Below are 21,630 nucleotides of genomic sequence, written 5' to 3' on the forward strand. Positions count from 1 at the left end.
CAATGTCGGTGCCCCTCCAAAATTCTTAAAGTTGAGTTCCTGGTGTGCTAGTGTTAGAGATGACATCTTCAGAGTGGCTAGGTCAAGAAGGCAGCGTCCTTGTGCATAAAATTAGTGTCCTTGGGGCTGGAGAGATGGCTCAGAGGTTAAAAGCACTGACTGCTCTTCCAGAGGTCCTGAGTTCAATTCCCAGCAACCACATGGTGGCTCACAGCCATCTATAATGAGATCTGGTGCCCTCTTCTGGTGTGCAAACATACATGAAAGGAATGTTGTATACATAATAAATAAATAAATCTTAAAAAAAATAAAATTAGTGTCCTAGTAAAAGAGGTGTGAAGGAACTTAGTCACCCCTTCAGCCGTGTGAAGACATGACATGAAGGTTTCATCTTGAACGTAGAGAATGAGCCCTTTATTAGTTGCTGGATACTCTGGCACTTTGATTTTAAATTTTCCAACCTCTACAACCAAGTTTGACAGCTTGCTGTTACTTTTAAGTCCCCCAGGCAATGACACCATGTTAGCTGTCCCAACAGACTAAGATACTCGCTGGCCCAGAAATTCCTGGTCTAGGAATGAAATTACAGTCACACTCATATGGGTGACGCTAGGATACACGTGACAGGAAACAGGTTGTAACTGAAAGGGTCACTGATACCTTAATGCTTATCAATACCCTCTCTAATACCCCGCTCTTTTATTGCTCCCAGAGCTTTTCACGGTGTCCTTCATTAGCAACCTTTCAACTAGAAATGTATCTGTGCAGTGACTATATCGGAGGTGCGCATGCTCGGGAGCCTCATGGAGGGAGAGGGGCAAGGGCTGGCCTTCTGTGAGGACACAGCTCTTCTTTTCCTGTCCTTCACCTTCATAAAGACAGCCTGTTACAGGGTTTTGAGGTAATTGCTCCGCTGGTCAACTTTGATTGGGATATGGCATCACTGTGCCTGTCAAGGATTTTCCAGATCAGGCTTCGTTGAGATGGAAAGTCCTACTCTAGATGCTGGCAGCACCATTCCGTGGGAATCCTGACTGAAGTAAAAAGAGGAACAGTGACCCGGGCACGGTGGCACTTCGCTTTAATCCTAGCACTCGGGAGAAGGCAGAAGCTGAAGGATCTCTGTGAATTTGAGGCCAGCCAGGTCTACATCATGAGTTCCAAGACAGCCAGGGCTGTATAGTGAGACCGTGTCTAAAAATCAAAGGGGAAAGTGAGCTAAGCACAAAGAGTCTTCACTTTCTGCTTCTTGGCTGTGATCCTTGAGATGGCAGTGACCACCGGTCTCCTGCCCTGCTGCTGTGCCTTTCCTGCTAGGACAGACTGCCCCCGGAACTGTGAACACAGACAACCTCCCTGCTTCCTTACTGCTTTGATCAGACATTTTGTCTCTGCAATGAGACAAGAAACCAATAACATGGTTGCCCTGGAAACCAGCAAAGTGTGTATGAGGCTCTCAATATAGAGGAACCTGTATTCAGTTGGTTGTTATTGCTAGTCTAGACAGTCGTCAGCCGGAGTCTGTCTGTCCTATGGCACCATTAGTCTGCATTCCTTGGTGTATTTCTCCTAGCTGGGCAGCAATTTACTGCGGGAGAGGGACACTAGCTGACTCACTCTGGCTATTCCTAATCGGTCCAAACAATCTCTACATAACTGCAACAGTTATTTCTGGTCAAGAGCTCAATGTTAATATTTTTGTCATTATTTTGGTCCAGATACTGCTGAACACACACATGGCTCTTGTCAGACAGTTTAAAACTTCTCAGCTAGAAGGGCAAGTTAATTTCAACTCCTCACTGAGGCTGACTGGCTAGAACAGGTTTCCTGTCGTGCTGAATTTGAACAGGTACATCCCACTGGGAGGAGGGAACTGCGATTGATTGGTGATGTCTGCACAGGAGAAAAGGCATCTTGTTGTGAATATATAGAGCCTGCTCTGGAGCACTGGGTTTCAATCCTGAAAGCATGCACGAATTGCCTAGGGAGCTTAACAAACTCCTGATGGCCAAGTCCCACCTCCTGAGATTATGACTATATTGGTCTGGGCACAGCCTGGGCCTCGTGACAGCCAAAAGATCCTTAGATGATTCTAACCTGGGGTTAGTAAATACCAAGAGCTGCTGTCTGAGAACATCGAACCTCACTAGCCCAGGACAACTGGGAGGTGGCAGAAGCTGCCAGCTGCCACCTGTCACACACCAGCTCAACAGCAAGACCACACTGACAGGAGGTGCTAATCTGTCCCTCCTTCCATTTCTTCCTTCATTTGACTGAGAGTCTGATCAGTAAGTCCAGATCTGAACTCTCAGAAGTCTTTCTGCCTCAGCCTCCCCAGTGCTGGGGTTATAAGCAAGCACCATGGTGTCTGCCTTAGGACTAGATCTCTGGCTGACCAAACACAGAACTTAGAAAGAATAGGCCTGTGTTCCCTGTGTTAGTTAGAACTGAGTCCTAAGAGTATAGGTGTAGAAGTCCAGCAAAACCAGCCCTCCGGCTGGGCACAAGCAACGTTCCCAGAGCCCTTGCTTAGCAGACACAAAAACCTGGGTTTGATGCCTAGTGACATCTTCTGCAGCCAAGCCTCCCTCTGCCTCCCTTTTATAAGGACCCATGCGGTTCTATGTGGGGTCGCCCAGCTAATCCAGGGCACTTTGCCATCCCCAAATCCTTAAATGACATCTACAAAATCCCTTCTACCATGTAAGGTAACACATCCACAGAGGTTCGAATATGGACAAAACTATGTGGTGCTGAGGATTCATAGCTGCCTTCCACAAGTCTCTGCCTCTTTAAGTGGAGGTACTGTGGTGATGTGCTTAGCACGGTGTCAGTTAGGAGGCCCAGGGGTGTTTAATCCCAGCTGAGTGTGACAATCCTCTAGATGGCAAAGCCTAACACTGCCAGCAGTGTTCTGAAGATCCACAGTGAGGAAGGGGGTGGCATTAGCTCCCTGAAGCCTGTGGGCTACCAGAGTAGGCTCACTGTAAAAGCTCCAAAATCCAAAGGGCAGCGATGCCCATTATCCCATACCTTTTAACGCCAAACCTCAGGGCCCAGGAGTCTGTTCAATGAATACTTGCTGAGGCAGATGAACTGAACCATTCCTGGGCCCCACTCAAGGGGGTCCCTGGTTTAGATGACAGGGGTCAGAGCCTAGAGAATGAAGAAGAAAGAGCTCCTGTGGGCAGACAGAGGCTAAGGCCTCTGAGTTAACCTCACACCCAGCATTGACTGCTTGGGGGTGGGGGCAGGGCTAGTATCCTTTCTCCTCCCTGAAGTCCAATAGGAGTGAGGGGACCTGATCTAGCCATCAAGGGGCCATTGTTACTGGAACAGAGGAGGCTCTGTGCCCACTTAACGCTCCCCTCCAAGCGGAGCTGCTCCCAGCTGAGCTGGCTGCTAGCTTAGGGAATGAGGCTAGGGAGGGGCTCAGGGGACCCCACTCAGGACAATCAGCCTTGGGCCGAGAGTTCCACAACCCTGTTTCGGAAGTGGGCAGGTTTCAGTGCCAGGGAAGTTTTCCAGAGAACACTGGAAAGCCCAGGGATGGCCAGTGAACCCCAGCAGACCCCATTGGAGACAGAGGGAGAACCTCCCCACTGGGTAGTCACGCCTGACCTACCATCTCCCCCTAGGAAAACAGAAATGTGAAGTCACTGAGTAAATAGTGCCTTTTACAGCCTCTGGAAGGGCTTTCAGAAGGCTGGGGTGGGGGCTTTATGTCCTGTGGGTTGGGGATTCGAGAGGCAGATCATTCAGCCAGGGCTGGGCACAAGGACCCTTTCAACGTTCTGTACTCTGCAGAAATGGCATGCATAAGCTGGGTTTTAGGTGGACCGTATTCAAGATGCTCAGTGATAACAGGTCAGGCTGCCAGCAGGGGCCACCTGGACAATCTGAGATTATCTTTCCCTCTTGTGTTAACCAACGTCCATTCTTCGCTGTTCCATAAAGCAAACCCAAGGGAGACTGCTGGCTAGAAGCAGTCCAGGAGAGAGCTGGATGCGATGGCATACAATTGCAAGCCCAAGATGGAAACCAGCCTAGGTTAGATGCGTAGGATAAGTTCCAAGCCACCCTGAGCTACATAACAAAACCGTCTCAAAGAGGCTGCCAGACTGTGGTCACAATGGTACCCCAGTGCCACGCTCTGTGGTGTGCAAATCTCTGGGCCAGGCCAGGGTCACCAGCAGAACTCCATAGTTCTGGCAGGCTGCTCCTATAGGTCGGAGGCAGGTCCGAAATACACTACTGATCAAGATACTATCTCCTGCTCTCTCCTGCTAGGACTATTATTCAAGCTGAAGATGTGCGACCTATTTAATAAGTCAGGCAATCCTGTGTCCTCCTTTTTCTCTTTCCTCCACGGAACAACATTGTATAAAATGGAAGACACCAGAGTGCCTCGTGTGTTGTAAGGATGCTCATGGGGTTCCTAAGACATCTGTTTCAGTTATGTGTGTCTGTGCTGAGGGTTCAGATAAAAAATGTCGAAAGTGTTGGGCAGTGGTGGCGCATGCCTTGAATCCCAGCACTCGGGAGGCAGAGGCAGGTAGGTCTCTGTGAGTTCGAGGCCAGCCTGATCTACAAGAACTAGTTCCAGGACTCCAAAGCTACAGTGAAACACTGTCTCGGGGGAAAAAAAACCCAATAACTTGAAAGCCAGTGTTTTAGTCCCCTCATTGTGCGCATCAAGACTGGCTCCTCCTTTGTGATTGGCCTGAATGGGAAATTTTTAGCATGGTGACATGAGGGTCCCTCCTAGTCCCACACAACATAGCCATGTCCCTTCAGTTGCCTACAACACAGTGGGTGGTACCCAACAAGTACTACTTTTACAATAGAACTGGCAACTCTTTGCAACATTGTCCCAGATTTAGATCAAACTGTATTCTTTCCTTCAGTCCAGCATCATTGCACAGCCCTGTAATCCTAACTCTGAAAGCCGAGGCAGGAATGCCAGTTGAAGCCTAGCCTGGGCTACATCATGAGACTCTCAAAAAAAAAAATTCTTTTTTGAGGGCTAGCGGGATGGTTCATTGAGTAAGGGAGCTTGCTGCCATACTTGACAACCTGAGTTGGAGCGCCAGGACCCACACGGTGGAAAGAGAGAACCAACAGATTGTCTCTGAGCTTCACACATGAGCCTGTGCATCCAGATGTATGCATGTTTTCTTCCCAGACACAAAATACAAAAATAAATGTAAACAAAAAATTGACAAAAAAAATGGTTTTAAAAAATTGTACTTTTCCTCATGCAGGGAAACTTTCTGACCTCCACCTCTTACCTTTGAGCAGGTTGCTAGTGCTGAACCAAATGGTTCATCAGCCACATGGGTGGCCGGACTAGGGGTGATGAATTATACCGGTTTCTATCTATTGCTCTTGAACTAAGGGCTGGGCATCTGCCATCATGATAAAGCGAATAAAATGGCCTCTCTTAAAACCTTTGTAAAGAGCTGCAGACAAAGGGAAGCTGTCCCCAAAGGCGAGTAGGCAGCCATTAACCCTTAAAGCTGGGCCCAAGTCCCACACATCTTCAGAGCCATCCCCTGTCTAGTTCCACAGCCGTAGTCAATACCCCAGGGACTAGCAGGAAGTCCCTCCCCCGCCACACCCATCTGTTACTGTCAGTCCTTTTACACTGAATTGTCACAGCCTGTGTGTAGACAGGCTGGACCCTTCCCACCATCCTCTCCTTCACCATCTAGGCGAGAAACGGCGGGCGGTTCAGAGAAGTTGAGTGATCTGCCCAAGGTCACCTAGCTTAGAATCAAGGCCAGACCATGAAGGGTAAGGTCCCTTGGCTCTGGCTGGACATTCCTCCCTGACATGTTTATCTCTGTGTCCTCTGGGCTAATCATTTTCATTCTTAGAGGTGACTCCGCACAGACCGCACAGACCGTACACGTCTGTAAGTAAAGGCAGAAGCAAAGAAGGAAGCAAGGAGGCAAAATGTGTCTAGTACATTGTTGGACTGCCCCCTGACACTCCACCCCCAAGATCAGACACGGAGGAGGGGGACAGCCTGGGAAGGGCCCAGACATCACTTCCCTGTACCTTGAATGCTCTTGATTTGGCCCCATTGAACGGTGCCCCACCCCCACAAGCCACCTCTAAAGACTCCATGGAGATGTGTTCTTCCCCACCCCATAGACTGTCCCTTAAACTTGACGGAGCTCACCTCCGAACTCTGAAGCTTCAGCCACATGCAAAAAAGGGGCAAAACTCTGGCCAAGGCCCTGAGGACTGATGATGACCGAGTTGGGGTTCTTAGAACAGTACCCACTTAAATGTTGAGAGAGGACAGCCGCCTGGTTACCCAGGCACTACCAGGAAAGCTGTGGGGGATGAGGTCATCCATAGCCGCAGTGACCTAACAGAGAACCAGGTCACCCCACTGGGAAGCCTGCTCCTCTAGGTTAGGAACCCACGGCTGAGCTTGAAAGGTGCCAAGGTCTTATTCTGTGGATGCCTTCCTTTTTTGTCTGTTGTAGACGGCAATGGCCGTGCAACCGACCTTGTGCACAGACTGTCAGCTTTTCCTGAACACTGCCTTTGCAGGTAGCCCTGGAAGGGTGGAGCTCTCAGACTTTTTGCTAACTGGCTTCTTCATGCTAATTTTTATGTTTCCCTCTCCCGGATGTAGCGGGACACCTGTGTTTGAGCGTACCTTTCTCAGGGGCAACAGAAATTTGCCTTGAGGGGATGAGTTGCCATTTTCCTGTAGCATTTTAATTTTTATTTACACATGTTCACATGTGCATGCGTGCGTGCGTGTGCGTGCGTGTGCGTGCGTGTGTGTGTGTGTGTGTGTGTGTGTGTAAATCAGGAAAACTTTTGGAAGTTGGTTCTCTACTCCAGCTATGGGTCCAAGGATCCAACTCAGGTTGTCAGGTTTAGACTACATGAATTTTTTGCCCTCTGAGCCACTAAACGCCATCCTGGAGCAGTTTATAGCTTTAAGGGTCCCCCATAGATATCTAGGACAGATCCCTTCTCCACCCAGGCCACCTGCTAACCTGGCCCTGACTCCACTCTCTACAGAAGGGCTTGGGGACAAATTGCTTTCACAAAGGGCCTACCTATGACTACCCAGAATTCAGCATGGGACCATTGCACGCTCACCCAGAAGTCTGCAGGCCTAAAGCCATTTGTGGTGTCCCAACCTCTTCAGTGGCCACTGTACCCCAAGTCCAGTTCTGTGCAATTGGTGCAATTCCAGTGACTCTTCTTCAGGGGCTTCTGGGACATGTCCCCCTTCCAAGAAGCTTGAACTGTCAGGGGCCTCCCTTGGCTTCACCCTCTCCTGCCACTAGCCCTTGTGGGATTAGAGGTGGTAAAACCACCCCAGCCTGAGTCTCCCCTCCTCTCTGGCTCTGCTCAGTCATCACTCTGGAATTTCTGGAGAACTGTCCCTATCCATGCTGAGAAGGCTGGCTCTTGTTAGATATGGGTGGGGGGAGGGGCCAGTTTCCATTTGCCCCCTAATCTTTCTTGTTGGTGTCACATTCTGCTCTATCTCTTCATAAATTCAGGGCCTATTTAAATGGCTTTTCCGAGAGCTGGGCATGGTGGGAGAGGCCTGAGACCTCAGCACTTTGGAGGTGGAGCCAGGAGGGTCAAGAGTTCAAGGTCCTCTTTGGCTTCAAGGTATTTGAGGCTAGCCTGGGCTCATTTAAAAACAAGAAACAGGAAGGTTTTACTCTAGGGAGGCAAGCCATCTCCCTTGTAGTTTTCATTTCATTGTTTGCTCTTTTAAATCTCATGACAAGGAACAGCTGTCCCTGGTAGGATGCTGAAAAGGTCACAAGGTGACTTCCCATTCCTGAGCCTGGCTGCGGCATTCAGGACAGTCTGCACAGATGACCAATAATATCAGGGCATTGTTCTGTTTTCAGTTTTCCAATTTTGTTTTATTTTTTGGTCATGTTGGGATCAGACTTAGTGTCCTACACCTGCTATGCAGACCCAGGTCTACCTGTCCACTTTGAAGGCGACTCAAATTCGACTCCCTTGGGCTTCCTGTTTTATTAGGTAAACTGAGGTACAACCTGGAAACAATAATTGGGAGCAGAGTTAGCATGGGGGTGCTGCAGAGTCCTACTCTGTCATTCTTATCAGCGTCTGTGATCATTGATAACTGGGCACCCACAGTTTGGCCCTTACAAGCCAAGGGTCAGGGCTCTTGGGGCCCAATACCCCAAGCTTCTAACCTTTCCCAGCCCTCTGGCCCACTCCCTCCTCTCTCTCTCTGTCTCCCCCCCCCCCCCTATTTGTTTATCAAGACAGGGTTTCACTGTGTAGCGCTGGCTGTCTTAGAACTCTCTCTGTAGCCCAGGTTGGCCTCAAACTCAGAGATGGGCCTATCTCTGCCTTCTGAGTGCTGAAATTAAAGGCGTGCGCTGCCACCACCCGGTACCTTCTATTTTTAAATAAACCATCTCCGTCTCCACCTCTATTCACATACTTCTGCTTGAGTTCGCTGGGAATCCTAGTTGGTGCTCTCTGGACTCACACACGTATCAGTGACAAAAGAATCAGGTGTCGGGAGAGAGGACCAAATAGCCCATCACTGCCCTTTGTCAGAGGGTCATGCTGGTCCCTGACTCCAGGAAGAAAGTGATCCTCTGTCGTTGTGTATACAGAAAGGGGACTCAAGTCTCCTTCTCCCTCCTCCTTCCAGCTGTGGGAGCTCCGCCAGAAATGTCTCCCTGCCTCGGTGCTCTCGGTAGGGAAACCAGGCTAACTGGGTCTCCCCTGGAGGGTGCTACGGTGCCATTCTGTGTGGAGCTGGCAGAGACCCCTTCACCTAGCTTCTGACTGAGGGCAACAGGAACAGAGCTTTGAGTCGCAGCAACAGCTGCAGCAGCCTGGCATCCTGCACCCATCGCCTGGGCAGAGGAAGCTGGCACCCCGCCCCAGCCTGACTCACATTCTTTTTCCAGGTCTGACCCACCAAACCCTGGACAGGCGCCCGTCTGACGCATGGAGAGGAGAATCAGCAGTGGTGTAAGCAAGCCTGTCGCCCAACTCTCAGATCCACAGAGGTCCCATGACGAGAGAAGCCACTCTGTACCACTTCCTGCCTGGGTCCACAGTCTCCAGGAAAGCATACAGTGTCCCATCCAGACATGGGAGCTGCCCTGGGTCTCATTGTTGGCATCCGTAAAATGCTACTAGATTGAGGCACATAGAGCGGTTGGCCAAAGATGCTCAAACAAAGGTCTCTCAGACACTCAGCTGCATCCTTGGAAACAGGGGCTTGATTATCAGCTTCTCACTCCCATCTGGGGCACAGCTTAGTGCTGGGCACAAGCCCCACCAGCTTCACTTTCTGAACACTAGGCTGGAGGTGTGCTTCAGTAGGTAGGGAGATACAACTGGCATGCACAAGGTCCCGGGTTCAATACCCAGCAACCCATAAGTCCAGGTATGACGATCCACACTTGGAATGCCAGCATCTGGGAGATGGAACGAGAAGTCCAAGGTCATTTTGGGCTACCTAGTGTTTGAGGCCAGCCTGGGGTCTCCAAAAAAGCAAACAACCAAGCACCAACTCTAATAAGAGACCAAGCACCTTTCTCAAGGAAAAGAGACTGCCACGATGCTGGCCTGGACTCCTCACAGCACAGGAGGAAAGGTGGGGGAGGTGGGAGACAGAGTCTGGGAAGGGGAATGCAAGGCAGGTTGTGGCCCTGACAGCTGAGCGTGCCCCCCCATAGGACTATGGGTACTGAGGTCTCCAGGACCCAGGAAGGGCAGGCAGACAGGTGGGCAGCAGACAGAGTGACGCAGTGATGTCAGCTTTTCCACCCAATGACTCAATGGCTCGTCCTGGGCTATGAATAGTGAGCTTTATTCTGTGGTCTGCAGGCCATCCTGCCCTCTGAGTCGTCCTGGCTTCTCTCCCTTGTCACCTTCCATCCTCCCTGCTATGGGGACTCACAACTAGAGCCTCTGTACCCTGGTCCTGGGCACAGCCTCGGGCTCCTCAGCCAGCCTCTCCTACCTCCACTGTGAGGAGAGACCTACACAGATAAACCCAGGGAGTCAGACCTGTCTCTGAGTCCCCATGACCTGGACCCTCAGGCAGGCTACTCTGCCTCTTTCTGCCCTGGGGTTGGCTCGTCTGAGAAAGAGGACACCGTGTCCAGTCTCGATAGGTTGGACAGGGCTTCGTGAGCGCATCAAGCATGTGGTATGCAGCAAAGTATGTTGTGCCAATTATGACATCTAAGGGCAGCAGATACAAATTCAGTTTACTTCCTAACTGCTTTCAAAAATGCACACCCAAGCAGGGAGGCGCATACCTATAACCTCAGCGCTTAGAAGGCAGAGGCAGGAGGATGGCCATATGTTGGAAGCCAAGTTGGTCTACATAGAAGTCTTCTAGCCTAGCTAGGACTTCACAGTGAGACTCTTTTTCAAAACACCAAAAGAAAAAAATATGTGCATATTATATATGTGTGTGTGTGTGTGTGTGTGTGCGCATGTGTGTGTTTACACACAGAGTAAATAAATAAATGCAATAATAAGAGCCTTATATTTTATTCTCTTATCACCCCTATATGGGGAGTTCCATTAGTGGGGAAACTGAGGCACAGAAAAATTCAGCAATTTGGTCCTGGTCACAGTGTCAGTAAGGGTGAACAGGGCTTCCCAGACATGCAGACTGGCTTTAAGAGCCTGCATATGTAGCTACACTAGATCCGGTTTCATCTTTTTTCTATATCCTATGCACAGGTCAGCCCAGCTGCACTCCTTTCTGGTCCTGCAGATGGCCCACCTGAATGTCCTCATCTCCGTGGTCTCCTGGGGCTTCCTTCACGAGTAAAGGCTCCTCGAGTCCTTATCACACGAGTCTCAGAGGTGGTCACCGACGTCCTTCTCATCTCTTTCCCAGAAGGAAGGACTCCCCGCTGTTACCAGTCCGCTTTATATAGTGTTGGGTAAAACAAGGTGTGAGGTTCCTGGACCCCAAAATCTAGCTCTACAACTTCTAAAAGGGCAAACTGGGAACTGCAGATGGAACCACAAAGCAAGCTTCCTCCGAGAAACAACAGCTCCAGAGACCTGCATTGCCTGGGGATCAGGGTTAGCCCATGCAAAGGTTGAATGAGCATCTATAGAGAGGACAGGACTGGGCACTGAGGGCTCATAGAACAGAGCAGAGCCTAGAGAGAGAGCATCAATCCATGAGCCAGCCGCATAGCACAAAGATATATCCTGGGCAGGCAGGCAGGGATGGATGGATGGATGGATGGATAGAGAGATAGATGAATGGATGGATGGATGGATGGATGGATAGAGAGATAGATGAATGGATGGATGGATGGATGGATGGATGGATGGATGGATAGATGGATGAATGGACGGACAGACGGACGGATAGACGGAAGATGGATGGATGGATGGATGGATGGATGGAGAAGCCTCTCAAGGGTTTCATGTCCATCCTCAGGATCCTTGCCCAGGTCCCACTGAGTAACAGACAGGTCATGTGTCTGGGGGTCCCCATTCTCCCTGCCATTCCCTGCCACTCCCACTTACCATGACTCCCCTTTGCCTACTCCCTAGCAGGATCATCCTGGCCTGGACCACCCTACCATCTCTGCCAGCTGCTCCTTCAGAGTCTGACTTCACATCTCTAGCCCTTGCCTTTTGTACTCAGACACCATACAGCATGCTCTTTGCATGCCCTGGGACAGTGCTCAGCAAGGGGACACAGAAGAATAAGCCATGCTGTCATCGGAGTCACTAACCAACTGAGACCACTGGCTGCAAAACTAACAGCCACCCATACTGTGGGACAGCGTGGACACGCAGGCTATGTGATGGGGGTTACCCAGCCAGACTCCCATGAGAGAGTGACATACACACCAAGGGGAAGGAGAGTTGGAAAGGGGTGTCCTGGATAGCCAAAAAGGCTGTGTGCCCAGGAAATGAGGGGACTTTGGAACTCTAGACAGGAGATCAAGTAAAGACAGAAGCAGGAATGATCCACAGATCACAAGTCATGGAAGCCACCCAGGACTCTGCATTGTTGGAAAGGCCCTGGGTACATGGAGGCCTTGGCCTGTTCTCTCCTCCTGGTGCAGATGCTAGGCCCAATATAGATGCTGTTTGATCTACAATGGGGTCATCCAGTGGATGCCAGGTCAGACTCAGGGAGTCAGTGACATGTGACACCAACCCCCTGGATTCATTTCCTCAGATGGAGCCTTAGGCACATTCCGGCCCCTTCCTCTGGATACAGCCACATCAGGACAAATACACACCAATGATGTCATGGTAGGGTAAAGATCTGCCAGCTTGCCAGCCATGGACGTGGATGGCACAGCCTGAAGATGGCGGTGGTGTCCGTGACCAGCTCAGTGGGAAGCCAGTGAGGGCCTATGAGAAGGATCTGGTATGGTACGGACATACCAACTGTTGCAGCTTCTAGTTCTTGTGGACCCTGCCCTCCAACATCAAAGCAAGGTGCAAAAGGAATTAGCAACACAGGGAGTTAGCGTTTGCAAATGGGCCAGAGGAGGTCCATTCATTCTCTGAGGAAATGATCTCGCTCTTCGGACACATGGCTTCTTGGAGTTTCTTCAGACTTGGGCATCTGCCCTTAGCACTCAGGCCTCTGGCTGTCTCCAGAGGGGAGCTGAAGACCACAGTCAGCCCAGCCAGCCCATGGAGCTGTGCTTTGAGCTGTGAAATTCTTTCCTAAAAATTAGCGCAGTCGCAGCAGCTGCGGGGGCGCGGAGCATTTATTTGCAAAATGTTTCCTCAGCTAACACTACTTTGGCTCAGGCATACTAGCACTTTCCAGGATCCTGCAGATGGTGAGGCAGCTGGAGAGGAAGGGAGACAGGGAAGCAGGGAGGAGAGTGTATGGGTGGGGCCAGCTCACGGGTAGAGTGGAGCTGGTACAGGCACCTGGTTGTGGCCTGTATGAACACTAGATACATATCAAAAGCCCATCATCCTGAAGAGGCTCTGGCACCATCTAAGCTGTGAACCTGTGATCTCCCACCTCCCCTATGTGTGTGTGTGTGTGTGTGTGTGTGTGTGTTTGTCTGTCTGTCTGTCTATCCATCTGTCTGTCTGTCTATCTGTGTATCTATCTATCCATCTGTCTATCCATCTATCTATCTCCAGGGTCTCATAGCCCAAACTGACTTCAAACTCTCTTTGTAGTCAAGGATGCCCTTGAACTCTTGATTCTCCTACTTTTTCCTCCAGAGTGCTGGGTTTACAGACATGTCCCACTATATCCAACTGCGTCCTTCTTATGACCCAGAACCATGCTCAGAAGTCCACTACATAGATTGGATCAAGGGGAACAGGGTCTGCAGTTCCACCTGCTCTGGGCTTGCAGACTTCCCTTGCTAAACTGAGAACTGGATCCAAGCAACTCCATTTTTTTTTCTTTTTTTTTTTTATTTTCTTTTTTCTTTTAAGGACTTTCTTATTTATTTATTTATCTTGTATACAATATTCTGTCTGTATGCCTGCAGGCCAGAAGAGGGCACCAGACCCCATTACAGATGGTTGTGAGCCACCATGTGGTTGCTGGGAACTGAACTCAAGACCTTTGGAAGAGCAGGCAATGCTCTTAACCACTGAGCCATCTCTCCAGCCCCAAGCAACTCCATTTTTAAACTGCTACTGAAGGGATTCCGCTAACTCTTGGTGGAGTTCACTCCTGCACTGTTTGAGCTGCCCATGGGATGACAAGGTAGTTTTCCTAATAAATTCTAGTTGAGCGTCTCGCACAAGGAGGTGCTCCCATCCTGGAAACTCAGGGCTCATCCAGTAGAGCATATTGATCCATTCACTGGCATGTGGGTATCTCTGAGATGACCTACACCCTCAGCTCTATAAACAGTTGGTACAGGGGTGTGCCAAGAGGATGCCAGTAATAACACACATCTAGCATTCACTGTGTCCATTTCTAACCTCCATATACATTGGGACTCACAACAGTCAGCCATACTGTTCCTAGTTCATTCTCTCTCTCTTTTTGAAGATTTATTTATTTATTATATATACAGTGTTCTGCCTTTATGTATGCCTGCAGACCAGAAGAGGGCACCACATCTCATTACAAACAGTTGTGAGCCACCATATGGTTGCTGGGAACTGAACTCAGGATCTTTGGGAGAGCAGTCAGTGCTCTTAACCTCTGAGTCATCTCTCCAGCCCCCCTAGTTCCTTCTTATAGACCAAGAAAGGAAGGCCCTGAAAGGGTTTAATAGCTAGCCCAAAGTGTTCTTAAACATCACATAGTTTGCCTTTTCAATGAACATGGCATTGAGTGTGTGGGTCTGGGTTTGTAGACATTTGTACCTACAAATGTTTTTGGAGAATATCTACACGTTTTGTATTTACCTAATATTTTGTATGTGGAGGCAAACCTGAGTGTGTATGCATTTCTGCCCAGTGTAGAATATTGGCCTACACGTGGCTTGGGGGACTATCAGCCCTTTCTCCCCACCAGCTCTGCAGGATGGGTCTGGAGAAGGAGATCACTGGGTAGAGTTTGCCCAGTGGGCGTGTAAGGCCATGGGATCCACTCCCAACAGCAAAGCAGGAAAAGTCTACAGAATATGGAACCCACCCCTAACTCCCTTCTCCAGCAGGCTGGTGGCAGCTGTACTGAGCACCTCAGGCAATGCCCCTCTCCCAGACTCCAGAAGTGTTGGGCTTATAGACTAAGCTCACACTGCCACACATGAGGAGGCTCTGGGACCCTTTTTGGTCCTGAGTTGAAGATCCTGAGCAGTAGGAAGCTGCCCTCACCTAGAGCCCACCTCCATTTCTGCGGGTGTATGAACTTTCAGTTCATTAATAAGTTGCAGCTTCCCTCAGAGGGTTAGTGACCCATCCCAAAGACATAGAAGGTCCACTTAGGGCTTGCACTCTGTGAGGACATGGGTGACCCCTCACCACCCGCCCAACCCCAGCAGACCCAATTCTGGGACAATCTGGCCAATCCAGGCCATATACAAAGGAAGTGAGTACATGGTCTCTCACAGTCTTTTCACAAGCGGGCCCCACCTTGGAGAGATGTGACCCGAAAATAACTTTGGTCCACCCACCCTGGAGCAATGCATAAGATGCCCTAAAACCGCCAGCGTTCTCCACCCACCAAGGAGGTACCAGTCTTCCTCCAGACAGTGTACTCACCCATATAGAATTGAGCTGCAGCCCCAGGCTATCCTTTCTCGCCCAAGTTCTGCCTAATCCCAGCCACCAGCTTCTAGTCTAGCAGCACAGGACAGGCCTGGCCAAGATGTGATCCCTGGCTTTTAAAGCTCCCAGAAGGCAAGGGGGTAGGTATGGCAGGGCAGGGAGGGGCAGTAGTAACCTTCCAAAAGTCCAGGCTGGCCCCAGAAGTGGCTGTTTACTTGTGGCCACCAGCGGCGGCTGAGTGGGGAAATTGGTTTGTTGGTTTTCCACACTTCCTCCAGACTTCCCACAGAGCCCTCTTGGACCCCGGTGATGAATGGCCCAGAGTTTAGAGAAATTCTCAGTGTTCCAGCGCACAGTCCATCTTTGTGAGAAGCTAACAGCACTCAGGAGGAGCCAGGCCGATGCTAGAAACTGATTGAGGAGATCCCCTGGCCAGCTCCTCCCTCCGCACTGGCTGGGGACCAAGAACAAGCAGCTAGAGTTGGGACAATGGAGACAGAAGGTGCCTCAGCCTGCAGAGACCCACACCCTGTTCCCCACCACACACACCCAGCTGTGGAATCTACAGATTTGGAGCAGGACAGGCGGCTTCTTATCCCCTCCTCAAGTCTCTGAGAAGAAAGGGCGATAAAATCGGTGATTAAAATCTGTTTAAGTGCTGTTGCCGCGTGACTTCCTGAGGCCGGAGGCTGCTCTACCTCTCTGAGCCATCTCTCGCAGGTGAGATGCCCACAGTCCTTCCCAGCTTCACCCATCACTTGAAAACATTCCCAGGTCCCAGCTCCCTCACGTGTCAGGCACCAACATGGGGATGAAGGTACAAAGAGCAGCCCCTGCCCTCTGTGGGATTGTCTCCATTCCCAGTCGTCCTCCTTCCATCCAGCATGTCCATTCTGCCAAGGTGGGGCAGAAGGCTCCTGGTACCCTGCAAACAGCTCTTGGACCTCACCCAGGTTAGATGGGGGGGGGGGATGTCAGCTGAACTGTGTTCATCCAAAGCCTCTTACATTCTTTTAAGGGTACCTACTTTACTTTTCTCATATCATATCAGAGGTTCTGAGTAGACAAAAATCCTGCCCCTGAAGGAGTGATTCTAACCCTCAGAAATGGGAGGAACAGGACATTAGATATTCCCAAACCCCAGATGCCCAGCCTAGGCATCCGCAGGGAGAGCCTGAGGCAGTGTGGCAACAAGTCTTCAGTTCCTGAGTTTAGGCATCCACTCTTGGTCCTCTTGTCCCCTGTGTCTAATCAGACAGCGGATACTCTGTGGGCCCTGTGCACACAAGCATAGCTGAGGACAGGGTGAGGCATTGCTATCTCCTTCTCTAGCTGCCTGGCTCTGCCCCACCTTCCCTTCGGACAGTCTGAAGACTCCAGTTCTGCAGGGCACGGGGTATGGTGGGAACAACAGCTGGGACCGTGACCCCTTACGTTCACCAGGGAAATGGTGGGGTGAGGATAATAGTTTATACTGTCAAGGGGCAAAAGGGAAGGAGTATAGTGACCAGCTTAAGAAGGCAGATGACTGATAGCTCAGCCAGGGGACAATTGTAAGGGACAGTTTTTGTCTCCATTGAGTGGTAGCTACTCAGTTGAGTAGCAAATTGTCTTTCATGGGGTTACCATACCATGCCCCTGCACTCACACCCAGACCTCCAGCTTCCTGACTCCTGAGCCACATCGAAGGATCCAGGAGCTGGGTACCACCCAGCCTTTGGTTTCCATGGCTCCACAGAGACTGGAAAAAGATAGATAGTCAGAGCCCACAGGTTAGGAAATGTCACCGGTGTTTCTTCCTTGTTGCTATGGAGACCTATACAGACAGGCTGGCATGGCAAAGCCAGCACAATTCTGAAAACAGACTCTCCAGGTTCAAATCCTAGCTTGGTCTCTTACTAGCTGTGTGACTTTGAAAGCTATCTAACTTTTCTGAGGCTTAGTTTCCATCTGTAAAAAAGGAGATGAAATGGAAATTCTAGAGGAGAGTAATGACTTAAGGGGACAGTGTCTGTGGGGCTCCAGATGGCATGACAAAGGGGGCAGGAGGTAGGAGAGGGGACCAGCTACTGTATTCTACCTGGAATTGGGGTAGCCAAGCACAACCTCCCTCCTTTTTCCTCTGGGACCACAGGCCTGGCACGACCCACGCACCTTGCTAATTCTGGCATTTAGAGCCCTGGAGCATACATTGCTGCCAGTCAATATTATTCAGGAACAGGAGTGGGAACTGACGCATTTCTTCCCGGTGACAGGCCAAGACCACCCATCCCCACATCTTTGTGGACCGTCAGTCCCAACTGCTGGCAGTCCCAGTTCCAGGAAAAAAAAAAAAGAATGTTTCTGGCTCTCTGGGGAACTCACACCAGCTGTCACAGAAGATCCGACTTGGATACCTAGTACAGGGACAGACCGTGATACACCCCCTCATCGCCACCAAGTCAAGGCCCTGCTGGAAGACACAGCTTCTACCAGACCTTTCTCCAGCCAGGCCAGCAGGAGCTAGCAGGGGTTGATGACCCAAATTCCACATGTCCCGGGGACTCCATCCCAGCATGTGCCCACTAGCCCCCTTTCCACTAACTCACCTGCCCCTGTGGTGAGGGCATGGGAGGACTAAAGGAATCCACTCATGCTGTCCCCCAGAGAGTCCCCTGTCCCTGCCAAAGGCATCCCATTCCACCCCATTTAGCCAGACCCTGAAATGGAATCTTCCTCTCCTTCTGGACAGGGAGAGGTAACTGTGAGGCACCTTGGGACACTTGGGTCACTTTCCCAAGGAGCCCATGTAGGACCCACAACCAGTCAGGCCTTTTCCTCTCTAGAAGAGCAATTCCTCTAAGGCTCCACTCACAACAAATCCACAATGCATTCATTACCAGTGCCATCACTTGTCTGGCAGGCACTGACTAAGACTATGACCTGCACCGCACTAGGCCCAAGAAGATCCTTGGGACAGGACAGGACACTGTATCCTGGTGTGAGGAACGATTAATCTTCCCAACAGGCCAGGTTTCACCCTGACTTTTGAGTCTCCGTTTAATTCATGTACCCACATATATAGCCCATAGCTGGGACCCCCCCCCTCCCCGCTCCGCCCCTGGAAGTCCCTTCGAGGAAGCACATCCGCCAGGGGGTGGGGAGTGGGGGTGGGAGGTGTGGAAGGGTCTCTGCTTCCTTGCAAGGCCCTGTCAGGGCCACCACGCAGATGTCAGCCAGGCGCAGCGCCAGCACGCAGCCTTTTCCTCACAGCCCAAAGACCCCATTCCAGAAAAACTCTTTAAAAGTTTCTGAATCACTGTCTCTGGTCTCCCCACCTCGGCTCCGGAAGGGCTGCGCACACACAGACACCGAATTTCCACACCGAGTCTGCCCTGCTAGCTCCAGAGACAGCGGTGTCTGCTTCTTCCCTCCCCGTTCCGGGGGCCTCAGTGGGTCCCAATCACAACTTTCCAAAGCCCGGGGAGTTAGTAGTCGCCTACTGTTTGGCGTTTGGGGAGGAGGGCTCCTTTTCACGATGGAAGGAACTTCGGGGAGCAAAGAACCCAGCATGGTTTAAAAGTCCCCAACCCTGCGCTCCCAGGAGCGTGCATTTCGGAGTGCAGGGTGGTCGGGGTGAAAGTGCTAAGATCCTCGCCTGTGGCTTGTGCTGTGACCTGGTGTGGGTACCAGGCAGATGGGAATCTGGAAGCAGGGGGCTTTCCCCGCTCAGGGAACTCCCCTCCCACCCTCCGCCGGTCCCCTTCTCCTAAAGTTTGGCGCGCGTTCTGGGATGCGGTCGGCTCCAGGCTGGGGCCCAGGAGGCGGTGCCGGGACACGGGCGCCCCACTTACCCCGGCCGAGCCTCCTCCTCCCGGCGGGCGGATCAGATTCTCCGAAGGCCAGCGTCCAGCGCGGGCAGCATCCGCCCCAAACTGAGCCCTAGGCTCAGAAGATGCTGGGGCCGCGCTCCAACCAGCGCCCACTCTGCGGACCGGCGAGTGCGCGGAGGGAGGCGCGGCTGGGCCGGTCCCCTCGCTGCGCGGGAAGTGGCGCCAGGCGGGCGGTGTCCTAGCGGGCGAGAGATCGGCTCTGCCCACTACTCCGATCCCGCTAGCTGTCGGTGGCGGGACCCTGATCCGCAGCCAAGGCTCCGGGAGTCCTGCGCCCCTCCGCTTCGCTCTCCGCCTCACTCCACACGCGTACCCGGCAACTTGGGGAAGTCCAACGAAGTTGGCGTGACCGCCCACCCGGCCTCTAAGAGAGGATGAAGGAGGCGGAGGACGCAGGGAGGAGGGAGGAGCCGAGAGGAAGGGCAGTAGCCTCCCCCCTCGCCACCCCCCGGGAGCCTCGCGCTCCACGACCCCTCTGCGGGCCTTTGTTCTAGACGTGGCCGCGTCCCCGGGGACTAGCCCGGGCTGCTCCTATCCCTCTGCTCGAGGACGAGGCTAGATGGAGCTCTGAGCCCCAGGGAAGGGAGTTCAGGGAGAGGCTGCTTGGAGGGCTGCCCTGCTGTACCCCCAAGCTGTTGCCCACCCTCAGGGCTGAATGTAAGGATCTTCCTGCCCCTCTGTGGTAGAGGAAGCTAAAGGATGTTCCTGGGAATTTCAGAAAGTTACCGCACTCCTTCCCTGGGCAGCAACAGGTCACTGAAGTGCCCTTAGTGCTTTCTCACGTGGCCCCCAGGGCAAGATGCAGGAAGGGTCCTGGCCAAGATGCGCAGAGAGAAACTTGCACAGCAGCTACTTGGCATTATCCTACAGGCCTTTTGGACTGCTGGTATCCCTGAGGTTTTTTGGGGGGGAGGGCGGGGCTGTCATTTCTGTGCTTCGGGCAGTGGTCAGTTGAGTAGAGAGTAGGGTTGGATCTGTACAAAGGCCAGTTTCGCTAAGACCGGGATAAGGGGCTCCGAACTGGAACACAAGCGGACCCTCAGGTTACGCGATCCAATCCTGGTGATGTATTCTGTCCTTGATGCTGCCCTGCCCAGTTTTTTTCCCCGGGATTTCACAGCCCTCTGCCTCTAGCTAAATTCAGGCCTAAGACAGCTCTCCTGACATTTCATGGATTTTTGTAAGGTTTAGACAGAATGGGCAATTTTCTATAAATGAGAAGTGAGAATATTAAATAAATAAAAGAAAGAAAGAAAATTACAAATCTGTCCTTAGTCCCCCTTTGTCATGCTGAACATTATGTAAGGGGGATAAGTTCAGAGACTCGAGGCAGCAGATGAAGAGGCAGACAGGATGGAGTGAGACCCAGGCTAGTCCAGGACCTTTTGCTCAGGTTCTAATTAGAAGGCTGGTAGACTCTGCCAACCTGTTGGATAACAGGGGGTTGATCAAAGTGCCCTCCACTATGAGATGAAACTTCCAGTTTGCTCTCAGCAGAAAACCCTCACAGGCTGTGTGGGTTCTGCGGTCAGTTGGAGGGACATGAACTGGAGAAAGTTCAGACCCAGCTCATTTCTGGGGATCTCCCTGGCTCCCTCTCTCTGCATTGTTCCCTGATAAACATTGCCCGAAAGTCAGTCACTCAGCTCTTCTACCGGTCTGTGGTAGCTGTATGTGTGTGTCTCTGTGTCTCTGTGTGTCTGTGTGTGTGCACACAGGGAGCACGGACACACACAGACACACACACATCTGCCTTTTAGGTCTTTGCCCTGCTTTAAGAACATGCCAAGAAGATCCACTGAACTGTATCTACTGGCCTCACATAGAAAGCTTTCCCTTGGGGGACACAGGGAATTTATCACATAGAAATTTGTGATACACCTCAGAGTACACAAAAGTCAAAAGTTAGAATGGTCAGCCTGGAAATGTAGCTTCGTTGATAGAGTGCTTGCTTAGCATGCCCAAGGCCGCGGGTTCCATCCCTAATACCACATAAACGGGTGTGGTGGTGCGCACCAGTAATTCCAGAATTTGGGAGGTGGAGGCAGGAGGGTCAGAAGTTCAAGGTCATTCCCTGCTATAGGGAGTTCAAGGTCAGCCTAGAATATATGAGACCTGTCGCAAAATAATTTTTTAAAAAATAGAACTATGTCATCAGCTTATTATAGACAGTAGTGAAGACAGAGATATAACCAAACCAGTGGTTCTCAACCTGTGGTCATGACCTCTTCGGGGGGCCAAACGACCCTTTCCCAGGGGTCACCTAAGACCAACAGAAATATCAGCTGTTTGTGTTATGATTCATAACAGTAGCAAAATTACAGTTATGAAGTAGTAGTAAAAATAATTTTATGGTTGGGGGTCAGCACAACATGAGGAACTGTATTAAAGGGTCACAGCATTAGGAAGACTGAGAAACACTCCTCTGAACAAATGCGTGGCACCTACTCAAGGCTGAGGAAAGGTATCAAAAACAAGACCCAGGAGGACCCCAGACACACCATTATGTGCCAATGGGCTCTCTGAACCTACTGGGCCGCAACCCTGATCTTTGGCTTGAAGCCCT

General features: G+C 51.2%; 1 protein-coding gene across 1 annotated transcript in view; it reads right to left on the reverse strand.

Moving 5' to 3' along the window:
- Chst3 (carbohydrate sulfotransferase 3) overlaps positions 1–19,412 on the reverse strand; it is a 34,840-nt gene extending 15,428 nt beyond the window's left edge. Inside the window, exon 1 of the mRNA XM_087898133.1 lies at positions 19,026–19,412. The gene's annotated coding sequence lies outside the window, so the exon portion shown is untranslated. The remainder of the gene's footprint in view (positions 1–19,025) is intronic.
- Between the last annotated feature and the right edge of the window lie 2,218 nt (positions 19,413–21,630).

This window comes from Myodes glareolus, chromosome 18 (assembly GCF_982192425.1).
Source record: "Myodes glareolus chromosome 18, mMyoGla1.1, whole genome shotgun sequence".
In the NCBI taxonomy this organism is placed as follows: Eukaryota; Metazoa; Chordata; class Mammalia; order Rodentia; family Cricetidae; genus Myodes; species Myodes glareolus.